Genomic DNA, 23,455 nt, shown 5'->3' with positions numbered 1-23,455 from the left:
GGAGAGGACCCTCTTCATTCGTGGCTTGCGGCCCTGCCAGACAAAGCGGGAGATGTCAGCCTGCATTTGTCGTATCCAGCCCACCGGGGGCTGGAGAGGGAGGGCCCGGAAAAGATACAGTATCTGGGGCAACACCGTCATCTTAACCGCCGCGATTCGCCCCAGCCAGGACAGCAGGCCCTTGCTCCAGCGACCAAGCTCCTCCTTGATCTTCCTGCTGAGGGAGGCATAATTGGCCGTAACCATCTCCGGTAATGTGGGCGCCAGCAGAATCCCCAGGTATAGCACCGTGGACGAGGACCACTGCATGGGGAAGAGTCGCTGAAGGTCCCTCCTGGTGTCCGCAGCCAGGGACACGTCTAACGCCACCGACTTGCTCATATTCATTTTGAAGCCGGCCACACATGCAAAGGCGTCCAGTTCCTGGAGGCAAGCAGGCAGCGACCTCCTAGGGTCGTCCAAGGTCAACAGGACATCGTCCGCGTAGAGACTGACAGTGTGGACATACTGGCCCATCCGGACCCCAATAGCATCCGGGTTATCGCGAATCCTCTGAGCAAACGGCTCCATGTAGAGGGCAAACAAGAGCGGCGAGAGGGGGCAGCCCTGCCTCGTGCCGCGTTCAATGGCAAATCCACCGGAGCTACACCCGTTGACCCGCACCGACGCTGAAGGATGCTTATAACAGTTGAATACCATGGTGCGGAACTGATCACCGATTCCCAATTTCTTGAGAACCAGCTCGAGATACGGCCAGTGAACTCTGTCGAAGGCCTTCTCCGCATCAACGGACAGCAACATCCGCTCCCCCGGGACCCGCGAGGCCTTCTCCAGAACATGCGTCACCCGCTTGGTATTGTCAACCGTCTGTCTGCCGGGTACAAAGCCAGCCTGGTCCGCCTCCACCAATCCGGGGAGGTGTGGACCCAGCCTGGATGCTAGAATCCCTGTATACAACTTGAGGTCGACCTTTAAAAGCGAGATGGGTCGATACGAACCGCAGAGGGCCCGGTCCTTCCCAGGTTTCGGAATTACCGCGACCGTCGCCCTCAGGAGATCCGGTGGGATGGCTCCCGGTTCAGAAAAGGAATTAAATAGCCGAGTAAGGACAGGGGCCACAGCCGTGCAAAAAGTCTTGTAAAACAAAGACGTGTACCCGTCCGGGCCCGGGGCCTTACCATGCTTCAGCCGCGCGATAGCGGAAATCACTTCCTCAACATGGATATCCCGCTCCAGGTGGTCCGCCTGAACCGGATCCAGTCACCGACTCCAAATAGCCTTCGGCATCCCGTGGCGAGGAGGGCTCCTCAGCATACAGCGCCTCGTAGAAGCCGCGGAAAGATTCCGCTACCTCTGCGTCCCCGGAGACGACCACCCCGTCCGTGCCCGCCAGTTCCCTCACGACGCTACGCTGCTGCGTGACCCGGAGCCGGTGTGCTAGGAGCTTGCCACATTTGTCCCCCCCAGTGTAGAAGGCATGTTTCAAGCGCAAGGCGGCATACTCCGCCCTATCAAGATCCAGTGCCGACAGGAGCTTCCTCGCAGCCTTCAACTGCCTCCACACCCTTGGCGCCCCCGTGCGGCGGTGGACCTGCTCATGCTCCCGGACCTGAACAGTCAGCTCGTCCCTCTTCCGTTGCCGCTCCCTATTTTCGGCTGCGGAGATAGAGATAAATTCCCCCCGGAGGACTGCCTTCAATGCCGCCCACTGTGTCGCCTGCGAAGTGTCGGTGTTGCTATTGTGAGTTAGGTAGTCCTGTATGACCTCCCCAATGCACTGCACTACAGACTTTTTGTGTAAAAGGGTATCCCGGAGGCGCCACACCCCCCGAGAGGGGGAGGCCACCGGCCACTGGAAAACGCCGGTGACTGGTGAATGGTCAGACAGGGTCAGGACCCCGATGTCCGCCGCCGTGGCAGCGGCACGCATCGGTCCACTCACCAGAAGGTAGTCCAACCGTGAGTAGGTTTGGTGTGCGTGTGAAAAGTAAGAGTAGTTCCTATCCGTGGGGTGCATGGAGCGCCAAAGGTCGTGTAAGTCCATTTCCGCAATCCGGGCCTTCGCAGCCTGGGACAGTTCCCCCGTCTGCGGGAAGCGCTGCGCCGATCTGTCCATCACAGAATCGAAGACAATATTAAGGTCTCCCCCCAAAATGACGTGGCGGTCGGGAGAAGCAGTGACATCCACCAATACGGAGTCTAGGAAACGCTCTTGGTGGTCGTTTGGGCTATAAACGGAGCCGACCGTAAACGCTATGCCTCCTAAGCGCATGCGATACGCAAGAAGCCTCCCCTTCTGTTCAGCACACTTATACAAAACCTCCCCCCTAAAGGAGCTCACTAGAAGAATGGCTACCCCCGCCGTCTTGTTCGCTGCCGAGGAGAAAAACTGGGTAGGGAACTTAGCAGAGCGCAGCCTATGGCAATCCCGGGACAATAAGTGGGTCTCCTGCAAAAGGCAAATGTCCGCCTGCGTCCCCTCCAGCAAAGATAAGATCGCTCTGCGCTTCACGGGGTTATTCAGACCCTGAACATTAAGGGTCACTACCTTTAGGGCTGACATTCCTCTCGGGGATCGGGAACGCCGTGCAATGGGCAGGGGATCAGCGGGTGGGGCGCGCGGGGCAGCCGCGCAGGACAAGCCAAAACAGACCAAGCGTGGGCATGGACAACATCGGACGGGACCTCCCCAACCCCAGAACAACCCCTACACCCACCCAAAACACAACCCTGGCAACTAGCCAAACGCAAACTCAAACACCCCATTGTCCCAGTCAAGCCCCAAAACGGGCAAGTCCGTAGAAAAGAACGAAGTGGACGTCCAGCCACTCACCTCCATCCGCTCCCCCCCGACCCCCCCGCCCCGAACCCAGCATTTAAAGAAGCTAAAGGCATCTCCCCCCGGAGTGAGTGTTAGGCCGTCAAGGCTACGCCGGTGGAGCCGGCCGAGTCCCTGGCCGCCGCCCTCAAAGCGTCGGCCATGTCCGCCCTGATGGTAGGGGAATCAGGACGCCCTGCGCTGGCCGCTGATCGTCGCCTTGTCGACCTCCGCCGGCTCCGTCTCTCCGAGGGCCTCCACGACGGTGTAGCTCCTTCCTCCTCCGCCGCCGTAAGCCCCAGGACTCCACAAATGTCCTGCAAGGAGCGTAGCTGATGTAGCACCCCATTCCACCGGAAGATCAGGCGGAAGGGATGTCCCCAAGAGTACGGCGTCTCGTGTTCGCGCAAAAAGTCAGTGGCAATCCTGAAGGACCTGCGTTTCTGCAGCGTGATGGCGGAGAGGTCCTGGTAAAGCGCCACCGGCCGCTCCCGGAAAGTCAGGGGCTGTTTCCTGCGGGCCTCAGTCATGATGCGTTCCTTCAGCGGGAAGTCGGGCAGGAAGGCCAAAATGTCCGGTGGAGGTGCCGATGACTGGCGCTGCCGGCCAACCCTATGTGCCCTATCAATGCTAATGGGGAAGTCCGCAGCTTCCCCCAGGATCTCTCGGAACAGGTCCCGCAGGTAGCCCCCCAGATCGGACCCCTCGTCTGCAGTCGGCATACCACGCACTCGAATGTTGTTCCTCCGTGATCTGTTCTCAAGGTCCTCAGAGTGGGCCTGGAGCTCAACACACTGCTCCCGGAGGCGGAGAACGTCCTGTTGAAGATGGACTATCTCCTCCTCCCGGCGTTGGGCCTCCGTCTCCACCGTTTCAACGCGCTCGCCAAGGCCCTCCACTTCCCTGCGCACTTCCCGGACCTCGCTGGCCACTTCCCGCTTCAGTGTCTGGAAGTCCTCCCTGAGGGAGTTAAACAGTTCCTCCATAAAGGTCCTCGTGACGGGTGGCTCCCCCCCAGTCACATCCGCCGAGGCCCGGGAGGACCCCGGCGAAGACTGTGTTCTGTCCCGCAGTTGCTGGGCCCTGCCAAGCATGTCCGGCAGGGTGCGGTCCCCCTTCTTCGAGCCGCCTCTTCCAGTCATCGCAAGCACTGCGGGCGGGCACAGCTGCTGGCAATCGCTCGACGTGGGTGTCCCCCCACAAGCAGAGTCGCTGCGTCACAGGCGACAAAATGGCGGTCCAGTCCGGTCACCGCCAGCCACGGGTGCCCATCCGAGACAGCAATGGAAGCTACAGTGGGGGGCTCCTCATCAGCACATCCCCCAGAAAGTCAGCCCGGCAGCAGCGGCGGTCACATACATCCACCAGCAAGGGCTCCGGTGAAGGCCAACACCACTGATCCCTCGGGGACAAAATGGCGGCAGGGCGGGGCAGGGCAGAACGACCAGGCCCGGCGACACCACCTGGGCCCCCGAAACGCACAGCAATCAAATAGGTTCCACCACCGGTTTCAGTCTGTCACACGCAAGGGCCCAGATGGTCCGACCCCAACAGAGGGTCCGCCGTACTTCGGCCAAGGGACAGGGGCCCCACAGTGCGAAGTGTCGCCGACACAAGTCTGAGTGCCAAAGCACCCGTCCCAAGTCTTCCGCACCGTCGGTTCCTCGCCCACAGGGCTACTTCACCCTCTGTCGAGCGACGGGCCAGATTCCCTCCAGATCGTAACTTTCAGCACCAGGCCCAGCCGAGGCGCCCGGACAGCACTCCGATGCGCTCCGCCTCCCAGGCCCTCCGTCGCTCCTCGAACTCGATCGGACTTTTTGGGGACTTCCCCCGAGGCGATCCGAACCAAAGCGGCAACAACGTGCGCACCAGGTGCTCCGCCACACTCCTCTCACACGCTGAGCCTCAGCGGGGGGAAAAAAGCATAAGAAAAGGGCTCAAGCTTGGCCGGGCCGGAGGAGCTACGGGAGGAAGCGTCCGCTCACCCCGCCATCTTGGCCTCGCCCCTCGTTCGATGTATTTTTAAATACATTTTGGGTGGCTAAACCTTGGCGCTTACCTTCTATAAATCATCGCGCGCTGCAAAGCGCGACTGCAGCTTTCATCCCCAACAGCGCTGCCCTCTCGGTCGCGGTCACGTGACTTCTCCTACCTCACCCGCCATCTTGAGGAGGGAAGGGCTGCGCTCCAGTCTATCCAGCACTCCCCCCCTTCCCGCCCCCTCGATGTATAAAAGTATAGGCACTTCCCGTCCGCGCAGCGGGCGGGCGCAGCGGGCGCGCCGGCAGCGCGCCAGAGGCGCGCCAGAGGCAAGCCCGTCTGCGCCCGTCCGCGCAGGGACCGGGCCCAGGGCCACAACCCCTGCTCAAAAGGTATCAGGAGACTTTAAAACATACACCAGCCATAACCTACATGCGCTTCGACCACTCAATATGGCCAAATGTTCAAAAATCAAACCCTCAGAGATCCATAAGGATACTGCCATCATTTGCCCTCACTGTTATGACACTATCCCATTAATACTTCCCCAAACTAACGGCTCTTCAACCAAACATGATGTAGGTGCTGTCACTTCCATAGCCCTTATAAATGCTCGCTCACTCGGTAAGCATAGGCAGGAAATATTTGATCTGATAACTGATTTTAAACTCGATATACTGTTTATCACCGAAACATGGACAGATGATTCTTCACAGCCAGACTTGGTCATCGCCGTTCCAGAGGGATTTAAAGCCTACTGTCAGGACAGGCCTAAATAAAGAGGGGGTGGGCTGGCCATTATTGCCAGAGATTCATATCCTGTCAGAACGACATCTATTCCATCCACTTCCTGTGAGGCCATGCAATTTGCTATCAACATTTCCCCCCTGTTTAATTTCAAGGGTATACTAATATATCGTCCTCCAGGATCAAAGACGACCTTCCTGTCCAACATAAACACCATGATGGAATCTGTAGCCACAGAAAGTAGCTTCACGGTTCTAGGTGACCTGAACTTTCACTTAGATCTAGGTCACCTTACCGATTCTGCCGCCCTCATCTCTGATCTAGGTACCCTAGGGCTAAAACAACTTGTCACATCCTCTACCCATCAAGCAGGCCATATTTTAGACCCCATCTTTTCTAACCTAGAAGGACTGCAAATCACCAATATTCTGCCTATGCCTTGGACCGACCACTCTGCAATTTTTGCAAATATAGCCACCAATAATCACTGTAATAATAATCCTCAACCTATACCTAAACAATCTTTTAAAGATTGGAAAAATATAAATCAAGAAGATTTGAAGCTCATACTAGAACAAACCCACCCAGTGTTCGCTTCATACCCCAATTTAGCGCTCCAGCAATTATACGACTGGATGGGCCAGGCAACACACCAATCAGCCCCTTCTAAAGAACACTCTAGTAATAGAGCTAAACCCACCGCACCTTGGTACAATGACAAACTAAGGACACAAAAACAGATAAATCGTAGCAAGGAAAGAACTTGGAGAAAAGACTATGATACTAGTAGTAAATCTGTCTATAAGGAATCCTTAGCACTATACAAAAACATGATAGCGGAAGCAAAAAAAGAATACTCCAGTGATCAAATTGAGAAAGCTAAGAACTCCAGCAAACAACTATTCTTAATCACCAAAGCATTATTAGGCAATTCCCCAGACCTCACTCCCCCCCCCGTCACAATTTTTGTGTGACTCTCTTGCCTCTTTTTTCTACACTAAAGTAGATGATATCTACCAGGCGTTCTCTTCCAAATCACCTCCGGGTTCAATCTCATCTACCACTCTCCCCCCAGCTAACACGTTCCCTTGCTTCCAACCAGTCACCCCGGACCAAATAAAAAATACATTATCTACCATTAAATCAGGTTCACCCCTGGACCCCTGCCCTTTATCTGTACTTAGACCAGTAATGGATGCCATTATACCGGCACTCACGCAGGTTTGCAATTTAATATTGCTGTCGGGCAATTATCCGGACCTTCTCAAAAACACTTTACTAAAACCTCTGCTAAAAAAACCCTCACTGGACAAAAGTGAGTTAAAAAACTATCGACCAATTGCTAGTCTACCCTTCATGGCAAAGATGATTGAAAAAATCATGAATACCCAGATTTCCGAGTTTATTGAAAAACATCAGCTTCTCGACAACACGCAGTTTGGGTTTAGAAAACATCACGGGACAGAGACAGCCTTGATCAAAGCCGCTGATGATATCAGGGTCATCAGGGACCAGGGTGGCACTGCCATACTGGTTCTGCTAGATTTATCAGCGGCTTTCGACACGGTCGACCACAACACCTTGGTCGACCGTGTCCAAGGACTTGGCATCTGCCACACTGCCAAAAACCTAATAGCGTCCTTCCTAGCCAAAAGAACGCAGGCTGTCAATCTGGGACCTTTTCAATCAGCTCAACTCTCTGCTCCCTGCGGAGTTCCTCAAGGCTCATCCCTGAGTCCGACACTTTTCAACATCTATGTGTCGGACCTTGCTAAGACCATCAAAGCACATGGGATGAGCCTAACCTCTTACGCCGACGACACCCAACTAGTGTTGGCGATTAAAGGTGACGGAGAGCAAGTAGCTGAAAAATTTAAGAAAGGGCTCCTAGATATAGGAGACTGGATGGTTACAAACTGCCTAAAGCTAAACTCGGAAAAAACCGAGGTACTCATCTTCGGTCCACTCTCTCCAGCCTGGTCCACCTGTTGGTGGCCAGAGACCTTTGGTACTCCTCCTACGCCCACCTCGAAGGTTAGGAACCTTGGTGTCATCTTTGATGATGGACTAAATTTCATGAACCACGCCAACAAAACAGTATCAACAGCACACTTGAAGTTAAAAATGATCCGGAAAATACGCCCTTTTCTCCCTGACTCTGCCATTAAGACACTGGTTTCTGCCCTGGTCCTCTCATCCCTGGACTATTGCAATGGGCTATTCCTCAATGCTCAAACCAGAGTAATTGCAAAACTTCAAACAATACAAAATGCGGCAGCTCGCCTTCTTACCGGCAAAACAAAGTTTGAACCCATTTCCAAAAACATAAAAGATCTTCATTGGCTTACTGTGAAAAAAAGAATTCATTTCAAATCACTCTGCATAGTATTTAAAACAATCAATAATCAAGGACCACATTTTCTAAGAGACCAATTACAATCTTACAAACCCACAAGAGCTTTACGATCAGCCACTCTTAGCCAACTGGTCGTCCCTCGCACCAAAACAGTTACCTGGGGTGACCGACGCTTTTTGGTGGCGGCCCCCAGACTCTGGAACACCTTGCCCCTTAACATTAGACAAAGTGTTACACTGCTACAGTTCCGCAAACTCTTGAAAACCTGGCTGTTCTCTCATTAACCTCTTTTCTTTTCTTCCCTCACATCTGTTCAATTAACTGGTTTACCCCCTCACATTTCCTTAGTCAATATTGTTTTTTAGCGCCAAGACGCCTACGGGTATATGCAGCGCTTTACAAATATTAAAAATAAATAAATAAATAAATAAATATATGTATTAATTGGATGTGATGGATGTCTTGGTAAAACATGCCAAAGGAAATCTTATTAACCACAGAAAACTCGGTTGTGAAACTCCAGATAAAAGGGATTTTTTCTATTTAGCACTTCTGCAACTCTTAAAGCCTTGGCGTAGTGAACAACTAAATATTGAACAAAAAGAAATATATGAGCAAGTGACACTACAGATACAGCATGGTTTGCTACATAAAACAAAGAATGCTAATGCATGTCATTTAAACCTATTAAAATGTATATCAGTGATCAAGCTGGAACAGGAACAACGTTCTTAATTAAAGTTTTCAACAGTTATCTAAACAAAACTACTGGATGACATTCATCTTGTGTTGTAACAGCTCCAACTGGATTAGCAGCACACAACATTAAAGGGTTTACTTTACATCAATGCTACACTTGAACGTGAAAATAATGTGGAATATCACAAGCTATCTGGAGAAGCTTGTTATGAAGTGTCAAGCGTACTGAAGAAAATTAAACTTTGATGAAGTGAACATGGTCTCAATCATAATGCTTGCCTTTGTACATTCAAGAATGCAACAGATTTTAAAACAGATGATGAAGTTCTATTTGGAGGAAAACATGTAATTGTATTTGGCGACCTACTACAACTTACTCCTTTGAAAGGGCAACCTGTTTTTAAAACACTTGGTATCATTTTGAATATAAAGAAAATATTAAGAATATGCGACAAGCAAGTGATGAACATTATGGAAAAAGTCTTCAAGACATAAGAATTGGTGTTTTGACAAATCATGTCAAAGAAGCTTTAAAAAGCCGTCTTTTAACAACGTTGTGTGCAAATGAAAACATAGCACCTGAAATAATATTTTTTTTAAATGGTGAAAAGAAGTCTATAGTTTGCCTAATGCTAACACTGCAAGAGTGTTTTACATTCAACTAAGACCTTTTGAAATTGGAATAACAACCAATTGTGAAAATGGAAGCTATTGATAAAATTGAACATCAAAGAGTTACTATTCTTCTCTCAGAGAAATTACAGTCAAAATTAGATTCTTTGGAATAGTAGGTGTCTAAGACTGCAGGTTTAGAAAATACTTTGGGACAGATTTATGTTGCACTTGCGCCACTTTTGCGCCGCCGTTGCGTCACTTTTGTGACGCAGCAGCGGCGTAAATTCTGCGTCATGGTGCGGGGTATTTACAACGTGACGCATCTGGGAGATGCGTCACGTTGTAAAGCCCTGCGCCACATGTAGGCGTTCCAGGGCAGGTGGGGGCGTTCCGGCGCTGGAACGCCTCCTAAAAGTGGCTGAGTGAAATCTACAAGATTTCAAAATGTAGTTGACAGAAATAAAAGACTTAATGTGGTTGAAGATTGTAATTTAGAAAAAGTAGATAGGTAAACCGATAGTTATACTTGTTGTAAATAATGATTAACACTGATTTGTGATTTGTTTACAATCTCATTGTTTGATTTTTTTTGCCCCCGCTGTTGTACATTGAAATCCCTGTGTATGGTGAAATTCTGTAAAATCTGAGAACATCAAAAAAGGGAAACTGAAAATGTTATGTAATTCTAAAATGATGTTGTGATCTTAAATCTATAATATTATATTCAATAATACTTTTTCTTCTTTTTTCCAGAAGGTAATGATGAAGTTTGAAAAAATTTTAAATTACAAAAAAACTACTGTAAAATAGTTTCACTGAGTTTTGTATCTACATTAGTGAAAAAGTTAAGAAAAAATAATGTAATGAGCATGATAACATGAAATAATATTTATAGCTGCTTTTACTGCACTCATCCATTCTTTCAAACACTACCCATGCACTCATTTATACACTGTTACCACACCCCTCCAATCACCCCGGTAATATCCATGTATTTCTCCAATTCCCTACCCAGTACCTATACACTTATAATATCACCCAGCCATTACCCCTGGACTAATACAATCACACAGGCACTACCTATGTAGTCATGCAATAACCCAAGCACTACTCTTCCACTCCTCCAATCACCTAAGTACTATCAATATACTACTCCAATCACCCGTACATTACCCCTGCACTTACATTACTCAAGTACTCCTCCAATTACACAGACATTAACATTCAACTCATGTAATCATCTAGGCATTACTCATGCACTCCTTCAATCGCCCAGGTACTATTCTTGTACTCATGTAATCACTCAGGCACTACCTATGCACTCATACAATCATCTATGCATTAGCTATACAGTCCAAAAAAACAGATATTACTCCTACACTAATGCAACCACCCATACATTAGCTATGGACTCCTTCAATCAGACACACCCTACCCTTGCACTCCCTTAATCACCTAGGCAGTATCCATGTACTTCTCCAAACACCCAGACATTTCCCCTGCACACATGCAATCACCCAAACATTACTCATAAACTTATTCAATCACTCAGGCAGTACACATGCACTCCTCCAATCACCCAAACATTACCCCAGTACTAATTCAATCACACAGGTACCACTCATGCATTCTTTCAATCAACCAGGCTCTACCTATGCACTCATGCAATAACCCAGGCACCGTGATTGCAGTCCTCCAATCATCCAGGCACTACTCATGCACTCATGCAATCACCCAGTCATTACCTGTGCACTTGTGCAATAACACAGGCACTACCCTTGTACTCTTGAAATTGTGCTGGCACTATGCACTCCTCTAAACTCCCAGACATTTCACCTGAACTCACGAACTCACCCAGACATTACTCATGCACTCATCCAATCACTCAGCCAGTACCATGCACTTATAAAATCACCCAGACACTACTTATGTGCCCCTCTAATCCCCTAGGTACTACCATTACACTCATACAACCACCCAGCTGCACTTATGTAATCACTCAAACATTACTCAAGCACTCTTCCAATCACTGAGACATTACCATTGCACTAATTCAATCACCTAGACATTACCCATACACTCATGGAATCACCCAGGCATTACCTATGAATTCCTCTAATTTCCTATACATTTCCCCTGCAGTCATGCAATCACCAAACCATTATCTAAGCTCTCCTCCAATCACTCAGGAAGCATCTGTGCACTCTTGCAATCACCCAGACATTTCTCCTACACACATGCAATCACTCAAAGATTACTCATGCACTCCTCGGGGACTCCTCAAATTATTCAGGCAGTACCCTTGCACTCCTCCAATCACTCAGAGATTACTCCAGCACTCATGCAATCAACCAGGTAGAACTTATGTACTCTTCCAATCACCCAGACACTACCTATACACTACTCCAATCATCCAGGCACTACCACTGCACTCATGTAACCACCCATACATTACTCTTGCACCCATACAGTCACACATCCATTAAGCTATGCACTCATAGAATAAATCAGGCACTACTCTTGCACTGCTGCAATCATCCAGGCACTATCCATGCACTCCTCCAATCATCCAGTCAGTACCCACTACCACTACAGTCATGCAACGACCCAGACATTACTCCTGCACTCATGAAATCACCTAGCTATTACCCATGCAGTCATTCAATCACTCAGGCAATACCCATGCACTTATAAAAACATCCAGGGACACCTCTGTACCCATGCAATCACACAGGCACTACTGATGCACTCCTTGATGCACCTAGGCATTACCCATGCACTCCTCCAATCTGCCATGCAGTATCCATGTACTCCTTCAATCACCCATGCACTACTCTTGCACTCCATTAATAACTCAGGTACTACCACTGTACTTATAAATTTACCCAGGCAATACTTCTACACTCATACAATTACCCAGGAAATACCTATGCACTCCTCTAATCTCCCAGACATTACTCCTGCACTACTGCAATCACTTATACATTAACCATGCACTCCTCTAATTATCTAAACATTACCCCTGTACTCATGCATTCACTTACACATTACCTATGCATTCCTCCAATGACCCAGACATTATGTTTGCACTCATGCAGTCACTTAGGTATTACCCATGCAGTCCTTCAATCACTCAGGTAGTACCCATGCACTTATAAAATCATCCAGGCAATACCTATGCATTCATGCATTAACACAGGCACTACTTATGCACTCCTGCAATCACCAATTAAGTACCACTACACAATTGCAACCACCCAGACATTACTTGTGCACTCATGCAATCACCCAGGCACTAGCTATGCACTCATAGAATAACATAGGCACTACTTGTGCACTGCTGCAACCACACAGACAGTACCAGTGCACTCCTCCAATCATCCAGCCAGCATCCATACACTTAAAAATCACCCAGGCCCTACTTATACACTTTTCCTTTCACCCAGGCACCACCTCTACAGTCATGCAACAAGCCTAATATTGCTCTTGCATTCATGCAATCAGGCAGAAATTACTCATGCACTCCTCTAATTACCTACACATTGCCCGTGCACTCATGCAATCACAGGCGTTACCCATGCACTCCTCCACTGAGCAGACACTTACTGTGCACTTATGCAATCGCCTAGCTATTACCCATGCAGTCCTTCAATCAGTCAGGCAGTACTCAAGCACTTAAAAAATCATCCAGGCACTACCTATGCTCTTGTGGAATCACACACATGCTATGTATGTCCTTCTGCAATCACCCATGAACTACCACTACACTCATGCAACCACCCAGACATTACTCTTGCACTCATGAAATCACCCAACCACTATCCATGCACTCCTCCAATGACCCAGACATTACCCCTGCATTCATGTAATCATGTAGATATTACCCATGTACACCTTCAATCATTCAGGCAGTACCCATGCACTTTTAAAATCACCCAGGCATTACACCTGCACTCATACAATCATCAAGGCACTACCCATGCAGTCATGCAATAACCCTGATATTACTCATGCACTCCTCCAAACAGTCACAAATTATACCTGCATTCATGCAACTTGCCATGCATTACCCAAGCACTCCTTCAAAAACCAAACCACTTCCCATACACTTATAACATCATCCATGCACTAACTATGCACTCATGCAATCACCCAGGCATTGCTGCTGCACTCATTTTATCACCCAGGTACTAACTATACACTCATGAATAACCTAGATAGTACTGATGCACTCTTCCATACACCTAGGCATTACCCATGCACTCCTCCAATCACCAAGGCACTATCCATGCACTCCTCCAATCACTCAGGCACTACTGTTGCACTACTCCAATCACCCAGGCACTATCCATGCATTCCTCCAATCATTCAGCAAGTACCCATACAATTATGCAATAACCCTGGAACTACCCATACACTCTTTCAATCACTCATGCACTATCTACGCTCTCCTCTAATCATACAGGCACTACCCCTGCACTCATGCAAACATCCAGCCAGTTTCCATGTACTCTTGCAATCACTCAGGAATTATTCATATACTCATGCAATCACTCAGGTAGTACACGTCTTCTTCTCTATTTACGCAGGTACTGTTGTTTTTGTTGCGCTTGGGACAGGAGCGCGGAGTCAGCAGGCAGAGAACAGCGTGAACGGAGCTGCGGTGCTACGGCTGCGGTTGTCTTGCCGCTATGAGGCTGAAAGACTGAGAGGCGGGCCGTGAGGGCGTGAGGTTTGCGTGGCCGTGAGGAAAGAGCCGCGACTGACGTGTTGAGTGTACTTCACTACTGCGGCCGCCGCTCTACGGCTATGTGCTTTCACTGTGGACTGTGTCGCTCGACTGATCGAGCCTGAGATGCCATTTCAATCTCCTGCACAGTGCTCAGTGCTCAGTGCAGCTCAGTGTGGCGGAAGAGCGGTAGAGGAACTGAGGCAGTGGCAAGTGGGAGAAATGGGAGGAAAGGCTGTGACCGTTTACTCTGCCACACTATACCCGCTGCCACACTGCCATATTCAGTAGTTCAAACAGGTCACTGACATCAAGACCAACACTTACACGGGAGTTAGCGGGCAGCAAGGAGCGGCGAGAAGCGACAAGGAGCTCCAGGCCGTCTCCCCACTCTTGCCGCTTTGATGTTATCGCCCAAGCCAGCTGGGTCTGGGCCCCGGTCTAAGCCCCAGTCTGAATTGGTTCATTGTGGTTGGACTGGGGGCCCTGGGCAAGAGAATAAAAAAAAGATTCAAAACGAGGAGCAGGAGGCGAAGTGGTGTGAGCGACCCGGAATGTGGAATATAGAGTCCCCTTGCCTGTGTTATATAGCCTGAGTTGGCAGAGCCAGGAGCTTATTCTTTGAAAAATCACAGATCTCTGGGGCCCTCAACACTGGCCTGATGAAATGGGGCCTCTTCCCTTGCCCTCTACTCAGGTCCGAAATGTTGGTTTTATCATTGACAATAAATTGTCAATGCGACAACATGCAGTAAAAACTGCAGCCACCTGTTTCACCATCCTCAAATGGTTAAAAAAAAAACATTTGGATGCTCCCTGCTGCTACCCAAAGGACCGTAGTCCAGGCACTTGTAACTTCTCGACTGGATTATGGAAACATCCTCTTTTTGGATGCCACCAGGGATGTATTGTGTAAGCTTCAGGTGGTACAGAACTCTGCAGTGAGCTTGCTTTGCAGAATTCCTACAATGTCTGCTGTCTCTAATGCCTTGAGGGATCTGCACTGGCTCAGGTTGGAAAATCGATCAAAATTCAAGGCCCTGAGCTATATGTTTAAAATCAAGAATGGTACTGCACCTAAATACCTGCAAAACCTGGCACACCTCTATCAACCCTCTCGTTCGTTACGTTCTTCTACTGAAGAACAATTTGAGATTCCCAGGATCAAGCTTGCAAGATTTGTCGGTCGCTCCTTCTCTTATCTTGGTCCATGTCTGTGGTACTCTCTTCCCTCTTTGATGCATTAAGAAACATTGTATTCAAATTTTTGTAAACAGCTAAAAACTTGGCTGTTCAATCAATGATTTTCATTCTGTGACTGTCATCTTGTCAGAGTCTCCTTCTAGGTCTGCACTGGGAAACCCTTTTTGGGTAGCTGTGCGCATTATAAAAATAAATTAACATAACATAACATAACAAGGGCAGGAGTCTATTCTCATCTGGGTAAGCCTTTCAAGACGTTTCAAAGACTACAGTTTAACAGTTTAATTATAAATGATCCTATGTGCCCCCAGTGAGATATTTAAAGGTTCATTGACCGCTTCTCATCAGGCAAACAAGAATCCCGCAGCAGTGGCAAGCGCGGCCGCCCTATAGCTGCAATAAGAGTGGCTCTCGGAGGTCTCACAGAAATGGCCTGATTAGATCAGGTGCGGCTTGTGACTCTTCCTTTAGTGCCCCGCTTGCCTTATATCCACTGTGCCCTCTGTGCTCCTCACCCTTTGCCCACACTACCTAAGATCTAAGATAGACCTGTTGAAGGAATAGCAAAATACAGAAAAAGACCCATTCCAGTAGGAGGGGCGTAAAGGGCAGGAGGGTTTACAGGAGGGCCAAAAGGAGAAACAACCCAGCGCATCAGTAAAGTAGTGGTGGTGTGACTACTTAACACAGTACCAACTGGATCGCACACAGTACGGACAGGCATAGTAAGGTTATTGGATGCACTTGTGACACATTTGTGACACATTTGGATTACAATAAAATTTGATAACAAATACGAATAAATACCGGGCATGCGCTCAGGAAAAGAAAGGGCATCTGGCCCCCCCACAAGACGAGCACGGAAAGTATAAGCACCAAAATTAATAAAAAAGCAAAAGCACAGACAACAGGAGGTAACCAAACACTAATTTCACCAATAGTATGGATGTTTGAAAAATCCACACAAATCTCACACAAATTCGATTTTATGAAAGACCCATCTGGGGCTCTGATGACAATGCTGAAAGAGTCAGAAATAAGTGAACTACAAACTCCTATTAAGTCAACTAACAACTTGGCAGGAAGTACGCAAACTGTCGGACAAGAAATGGACCTGCCATCACTAGATAAGAGTCCCCATATTGTGGACATTCAGGATCAGATAACTTATCTTAAATTACTAAATATGATATTGCCTACTGAAATCGAAAAAAAAACCTGATATGGATGTGTCAGAAGTACCAAGGGATGAGAAACCACAGGGAGAGATAAACCAGAAAAAACTCATAACAACGAGACGACAAAGGCCATAATGTTCTCCCCCTCCACATTTTCTGCCAGTCCAAAGCCATACATTATTGCCTGTTTTCAAAATCTTCCAGCTTCCAGCACATATCCATAGACTGCTTTTCCTGTGATATCTTAAATGTCTGGAGCTTATCAACTTCTACCTGCAAGGCAGCAGTTCTTTCTTCCACCTAGGTTACCCGTTCAGTCATATCAGTGCACAGCTTGTTAACTTTAGCGTACAGTAGCTCTAATGAAGGTGAGGAAGCTGCTAATTCAGAGTTAATAGGGCCATTAGAACCGCCTTGCACAATGTTTGTTGGATTGGATCCGTAAACCATGCTCGTGGTCATTGTTGTTGCAGAGTAATCCCATTCATGTTTACGAGCTGTGACTGAATCTGATTTTGAAGATCTAGCTTTAGCCCTTGCCTGTCGCTTTGAGTTGGAGGATCTGTTGCAATGTGTTTTTTTGCATAGCGGATAACTCCCCTGAGACAGTCTCGTCAGATGTATCAAACTCACTGAGCCCAGATGATTCGGAGTCATAATTTAAAGAATAAAACGTATCTCCCTCTGTGGACAATAAGGATGCGCTAGACCATGATGGTGTCGTGACCTGACCAGTAAGACCAGTTTTCCGGTTGTGCATCCGATTAGACAATTGCTGAAATATTGGGGCATACCGAAGTGCCATTGCTATTGCTATTCTGAACTCCGGCCTTCGGAGATGCAGGCTCGCTGTCCGCTATCTCGCCAACCAATGTACTAACATTAACCTCAGAGGAGCATCACCTGGCTTCCAGAAGTCTTTCCTCCCTACTCAGAGTCACAACCAGCTCCTCAGAAAATCGCTGTGATTGCAGACCCACTGCAGAATTCATTGCTTCCCACTATCTAGGAGGATTAATGCCATTGCTAACAGCCAGGGGAAGCGACCTAGAGCAATTTTGATCTATGTTGTGAACTTTCTTCTAAGGCAGGCCATAATATATCGGGCCAGACCAGATTCGAAACTGTCTCATGAGGGTCACACTTTCTTTGCTCTGCCTGACTTTTGCCATACTATGGTCGAGCGGAGGTGGAGACTTCGTCAGTTGATAACTCCTTTTCAGGGGCTGGGTTGTGAGGCTTTTTTGTTATTTCCCACCGACTCAAGGTTATCTCGAATGGGAGGGTGAGAATGTTTCTCTCCGAAATCAAGGCACAAGAATATCTCATTGAGCTCAAGGAGGCAAGGGGGAGGAGTGGAACAGGCCGTATCACACAAGGGGGCTCAACTGCTGACTAATCATTGATTTTGATGTAGCACTCGAAGTATATATCCACTTTGAGTCCAACATTTTGTCCTTTGATTATTAGATTTGGTTTTTGGTCTTTGTCCCTGATTTAGGCAGGCATATGGGGGTGAGTTCACATAGGTCTGGGGGGCCTCGGGGGTGGTGCGGCTCGAGATGTGAGATCGGCTGTCAGACATAGGTCAAGCTTGACCTAACTACCTGTAAGGGTTGTAGGGGGGGTGGGGTATGTTCTTCTCAAGGGGAAAGGGGGTAAAGGGGGGGAAGGGCAAAGCCACAGCACTACACTGCACAGCACAACACGTGAGGGAAGGTATGGAGATGAGCATTGGGAATAAAAATGTGAGGAGAATGAGCTTTGTAAGATTAAGTTTTGATGAATCAAAAAGTGATCATATGATAGGGATTTTGCAGGCTTTGTGTAGGAACTGGCAAAGCATAATATAATGAGTGTGCGAATAGCTTCAGTTAACATCTGCGAGTTAAACAATGAAAGCAAAAGGCAAGGGCGGCAATTTTGTTTACATTTTTACGAATCAATATACTATGTGTTCAATAAACCCACATAGACGGTACTAGAGGCAGTATCTTGGAACAGCCAGGATATAAGCTTATGTTGAATAATAAACATGGTACCTGTACAAGAGGGGTAGAAACTGTCACCCGTAGGAGTGATATAAAGGTTAAAAGAAAGCCAGCTGATAAATGGGGTTGATGGCCTATGGCTGAATGCTCGGTGGGTGGTGAAATATTCACAATTTGCTCGGTGTATGGGTCGACTGGTGATGACCCTGAGGTTCTCTAATTTTTGGATGCTGAACTTGCAATATGGCCCATGCCAGTGATAGTCTGTGGGGATTTTAACATTAATGGGTTGGGGGTGCTTTGAGGTACTTCGGGAGGTGGATATTATGGTAGGAAAAGAAGGGCCTCTGCCGCTCTCACAAATTTAATTTGGAATAATGGTCTTACTGATGCACGTGCTTATTTGAAACCCGTAGCACGTTCTTTTAAGCACTGCATAAGGCTATCTCACGACTTTATTCTTTTTTTGGGTCACACATTTTATCTCAAAACTTAGGATAAAGAATTATCCTTGGATACTTTCGGACCATAACCCACTAGTTCTTACAGTCACTTTCACAGTGGGGTTAAGGCAAGAATGAGGCTGGACTTTTGAGCGGGAGCTCTTACATGCTCCAAAATATGTGTCTCATATGAAGGGGTGGATTAAGGAATTTGGGGTTTCAATAGGGAGAGCACATGCACAGGGATAGTCTGGGATGCTTTTACAGCGGGGGTCAGAGGAGAAACATTAAGCTATAGTATGTACCGGCAAAAGAATGCGGCACAGCAAGAGGAAGCAATTAGAAAAAACTTGATTAAAATAGAAGAGGATCTGGACATTTCTATCAATATGGGCAGACCAACTGAGAATATAGTACTACAGTTGGCTGCAAGTAAGGCTGATGCTGGAGAGCGGATTGCTGCTAAAGCTGCGGAAACCTTTTTGGCAAAAAGAGAGCATTGCCATGAGTTATCGAACGGGTAGGGCATACTCTGGTAGTGAGACTAAGACAAAAGACTCCTGCAGGAGAGATAGCTGAAATCTTGGATGTTAGTGGGGGCATAGTAACTGATGCCTCGGCGATCCGGAAGGCTTTTCGGCAATTTTATCAATGACTTCATACCAATGAACCCTCAATTGCGCCGAGTATAATTCAAGAGTATCTAGATAAGATACTCCTGCAGTGGATTGATTTAATAGATAAGGAGGCACTCAAGGCCATCTTGACACAAGAGGAGATAATGGGTGCTTTGCAAAGTTTACCATCTAGCAATGTTGCTGGTCCAGACCTGATTCCATTAGAGTTTTTTAAAACTTTTGCAGATATAATAGGACCTGATCTGACTGAGGTTATTCGGCACGCTCAAAATGGGTGGATCTGCTCTGGAGTCATGGGCAGTGGTGGATATTGTAATTGTTTTTTAAAAAGACAAACCACAGAGGGAGGCATGCTTATATAGGCCATTAACCCTTTTAAATAGTGATGTTAAAAAAAAATCTAAGTCTATGGCAAAAAACTTAAATGGTATTGTGAGGAAAACAGTCCATCCCTGTCAACACGGGTTTATAATTGGTCAGGGAACAACGTAGCATGTCCACCGAGTAATAGCACTTTTTGATACAACAGAGATCTCTGGGGACCCTATAACCGCTTTGCTTTCGGATGCTGATAAGGCATTTGATAGGGTCTCCTGGGAAATCCTGTGGGAGACTCTGAAATGGATTGGTTTAGGAGATGGATTTATTAAAGCCATCCAGGTGTTGTATAGAGCACTTCAGCTCGTTTAAGACTGAATGGGGGCTACACTGCACTTTTCTTTATTGAGTGTGGAACAAGGCCGGGATGCCCATGTTCGCCCCTTTTATTTGCTATATATATAGATTCCATAATACGACTACTGGAGGCCAATAGCGGAATTAAGCCTATTATGTGTCCAGGTCTGGAAAATAAAGTACTGGACCACGCGGACGATGTTGCCATCGTCACTGCAAATCCTTTAACTGCACATACGGTGGTTGAGACGGTCACACAGGATTTTGGTAGATTCTCAGGTTATGCACTAAACAAAGAAAAAATCAGATTATTAAGAATAGGCATGCTATACCAACACCTGGGTTAGAGTGCAGTTGGGGGATGGCCTGACACTAACAAAGGAAATACTAACAACAGCAGGAATAAAGCTTGGATGTGTACTGGCCCCATTACTTTTTAATCTTATTTTAGCAGATCTACAGATGCACTGAATGACATAATTGTGCCCCCGCTTAAAATAGCCAAAAAAGAAATATCAAACTTGCTGTATGCAGATGATGTCTACTTTTAAGCCATACAAAAGTGGGGTTACAATGGCTAATTGATCGAATATCATGCTATTCAAAAGAAAATGGGTTGGTAATAAACGAAACAAAAACTAAAGTTATGGTGATTACTAAAAAGTCATAAATTCAAATGGTTTCTTGAAAAAGTCCAATTAGAATAAGTAGAATCTTATAGATATCTGGGTGTTTTATTTAATGATAGTGGAAATTTTCTCCCTCAAAAACTGGATATGCAAAGAAAAGCAAATGCCCAGACAGCAGCATTTAGGATCCTAAAGAAATCACTAAGCGATCTGACTTACTGTCCCCTCCTAAAGATTATATCAGCAAAATTTCTGCCTACTTTAACATATGGTAGTGAGGGTTTAAATGGCTTTAAATGGGAAATATGCTGTGATCATAAATAATGTGGTCTAAAAACCTTTTCCGTTTGCCTGATAACGCATCCCCAGCGCAAATAAGGCTGGAGTTTGGCCTCAATAACCAGTTGTATGCGCAAAAAGGTCAGTTTATTAAAATATGGAACAGAATAAAAAATGATCATGAAAACCAAATGTCCCAACTATTATGGCAGGAAAAGAGTGAAAACAGGAAATGGCAGGCCTGGAAATACCTAAATACAGCGTTAGAAGAATTTGGTGTAATGCCGATCTGGGGAAATACAATAACCCAGGAATTATTAAAAAAAAGCCATCAACAAAATAACAAATGATCTATCGCTGATAAAAGAGAAAGACATATAAGTAAAAAGAAAACATGCGTGGCCAATAATAAATGTTTTTTTTTTAAAAGAAGGTACAATAATACTTAGAAACTCCATGGTCATTAAAAAATAAACATATCTTCATAAAAGCACGTTTTGGTGTATTTCCGGGATTATGCCATCTACCGCCATGGATAAAGTCAGAAGAGGACACACTATGTAGGCTATGTAAATCAGGAGAGAAAGACATTATGCACCTACTATGTCTCTGTTTTAAACTGGATAATGAAAGAAAAACCATACTCAAGAGACTGTTCAATGATCGAGGAGTAAGGACATGTAGGCAAGCATTGATAGTATGTCTGCACTCTGATGATATACGTATGAATTATGCTTTTGTAAAGTTTTTAGTAAGAATAGGAACAAAACTAGAAGAGCACAAGTCAAAACCCATAATTACCATATACAAATAATACTATGAAATTAATTTTATTATTTGTAACTTAGTTAAAAACACTGCATTTTTATTTTTGTTGTTTTAACTGTTTAATACTGGAGTATTTTATGTATGCTGTTTCATTGTAAGATTTTAATTAATCAAACAATAAATATTAACTACTAGTAACTACAAGTACTATACATGCACTCATGCAATCACACATGCACTACTCCATACATTACACTTGCGGCAATTCATACAACACATAGAAGTGTGTCTTTTTTTTAAGCAAATAGGCAGTTGTATCAAGAACCATTTTTCTTCTTTTTTTCTTTTACAATGTTTTTGTGTTTTTTAAACTCTTTTTTGTATTTTTTGGATGTTCCTCTAACATTTTGTAATAAAAAAATCATTAGATTTTTTTAAAAAAATTATGGCTTTTTGCTGCAAAAACAATTGAATCAATTGACTGCTCACCACAGCAAATAACTTTTTTGCATTTGATGCAGCATTGTTCAAGACCAGCAAACTCTGGTCTAATGTCAGGTCCTCTGCTTGATGTTGATGTACTGGCTGAGGTGCTAGGTCCTGCGTCATCATCACCTTGCTATGATTTACGTTCCAGCTCACATTGATGTTCCTCTCGTGCTAGATGATGAGGGTGCATAGTTTGCAGGTTCTTTAACATGGACAAAGTACCGCATGAGTATTTCTTCTCAGAGCCCCGAGATATGATTTATTCACACACAGAGCTGTTCACCTTTCTTGCATTCACCTACTTTTCACCGGGTGGAATGGTAAAGGAGGCCCAGACGATACTCTACTTCTGCTGTTTGGTTGGTTCCTTCAAGTCATCTTCTTCCCCAAGGATGTTGTCAGGTAGATTTAAAGATGCCATTGTAGTAGTCTAAAAAAAAAAGAACACGCGAAAAATACAAGAGCAGGAAACACAAAGGGTGTGTCTCATGAGGATGTTGGGTGGGGTGCTGTAAATTCTGGTACAAAAGCTTCCTAAACAATAAAAAGCCTTCTTTTAAAGTCACATGGGATTCGCACACCTGACGCAAAACCAGCGCTCACCAGGCGCTATTTGCGAAAAATATATTTAACAAAAACGTATCTTTTTTCCAGTTACAAATATATGATACTTACAATTATGTTAAATAATCTCTTGGTATAATATACATATTAACGTTATATAAATATACTGTTGAATCGTAAAAACTTGCGGTGGATTCGCGCACCTGGAAATACCTACAGAAATACATACATGACATTACACGGAGCCAAGAACAGTTAACCCTTCGCATACCGATCGCACATCGTACACAACTTAAACAAGTGGTGGTAAAATTCTTGGATTCACGGACCCACCATGACTGGTACACGATCGGTACGCAAATCCACTTTTTAAATAAATAAATAAAAATGTAAACTCATATTTTAGTAAAGAAAAAACATCACATAATTTGTATAGAAATTAAAAAATTCAGAAAAAGTATTTTTGGGACATTATAGTTAGAAATTAGCATTTAAAAAATCTTTGAAATGTACTGAATAAAACATAGGTTTCAGGGACGCTATAGTTAGAAATTAGAACATAAAAAATCTTTTAAATGTACTAAAAAAAATAGGTGTGAGGGACGTGTTGTTAGAAATTAGCATTTTAAAAAACATAGAAATTTACTAAAA

This window comes from Triturus cristatus, chromosome 2_1, assembly GCF_964204655.1.
Source record: "Triturus cristatus chromosome 2_1, aTriCri1.1, whole genome shotgun sequence".
In the NCBI taxonomy this organism is placed as follows: Eukaryota; Metazoa; Chordata; class Amphibia; order Caudata; family Salamandridae; genus Triturus; species Triturus cristatus.
The sequence above is the reverse complement of the archived record's forward strand: the minus strand, read 5'-3'. Positions refer to the sequence as shown.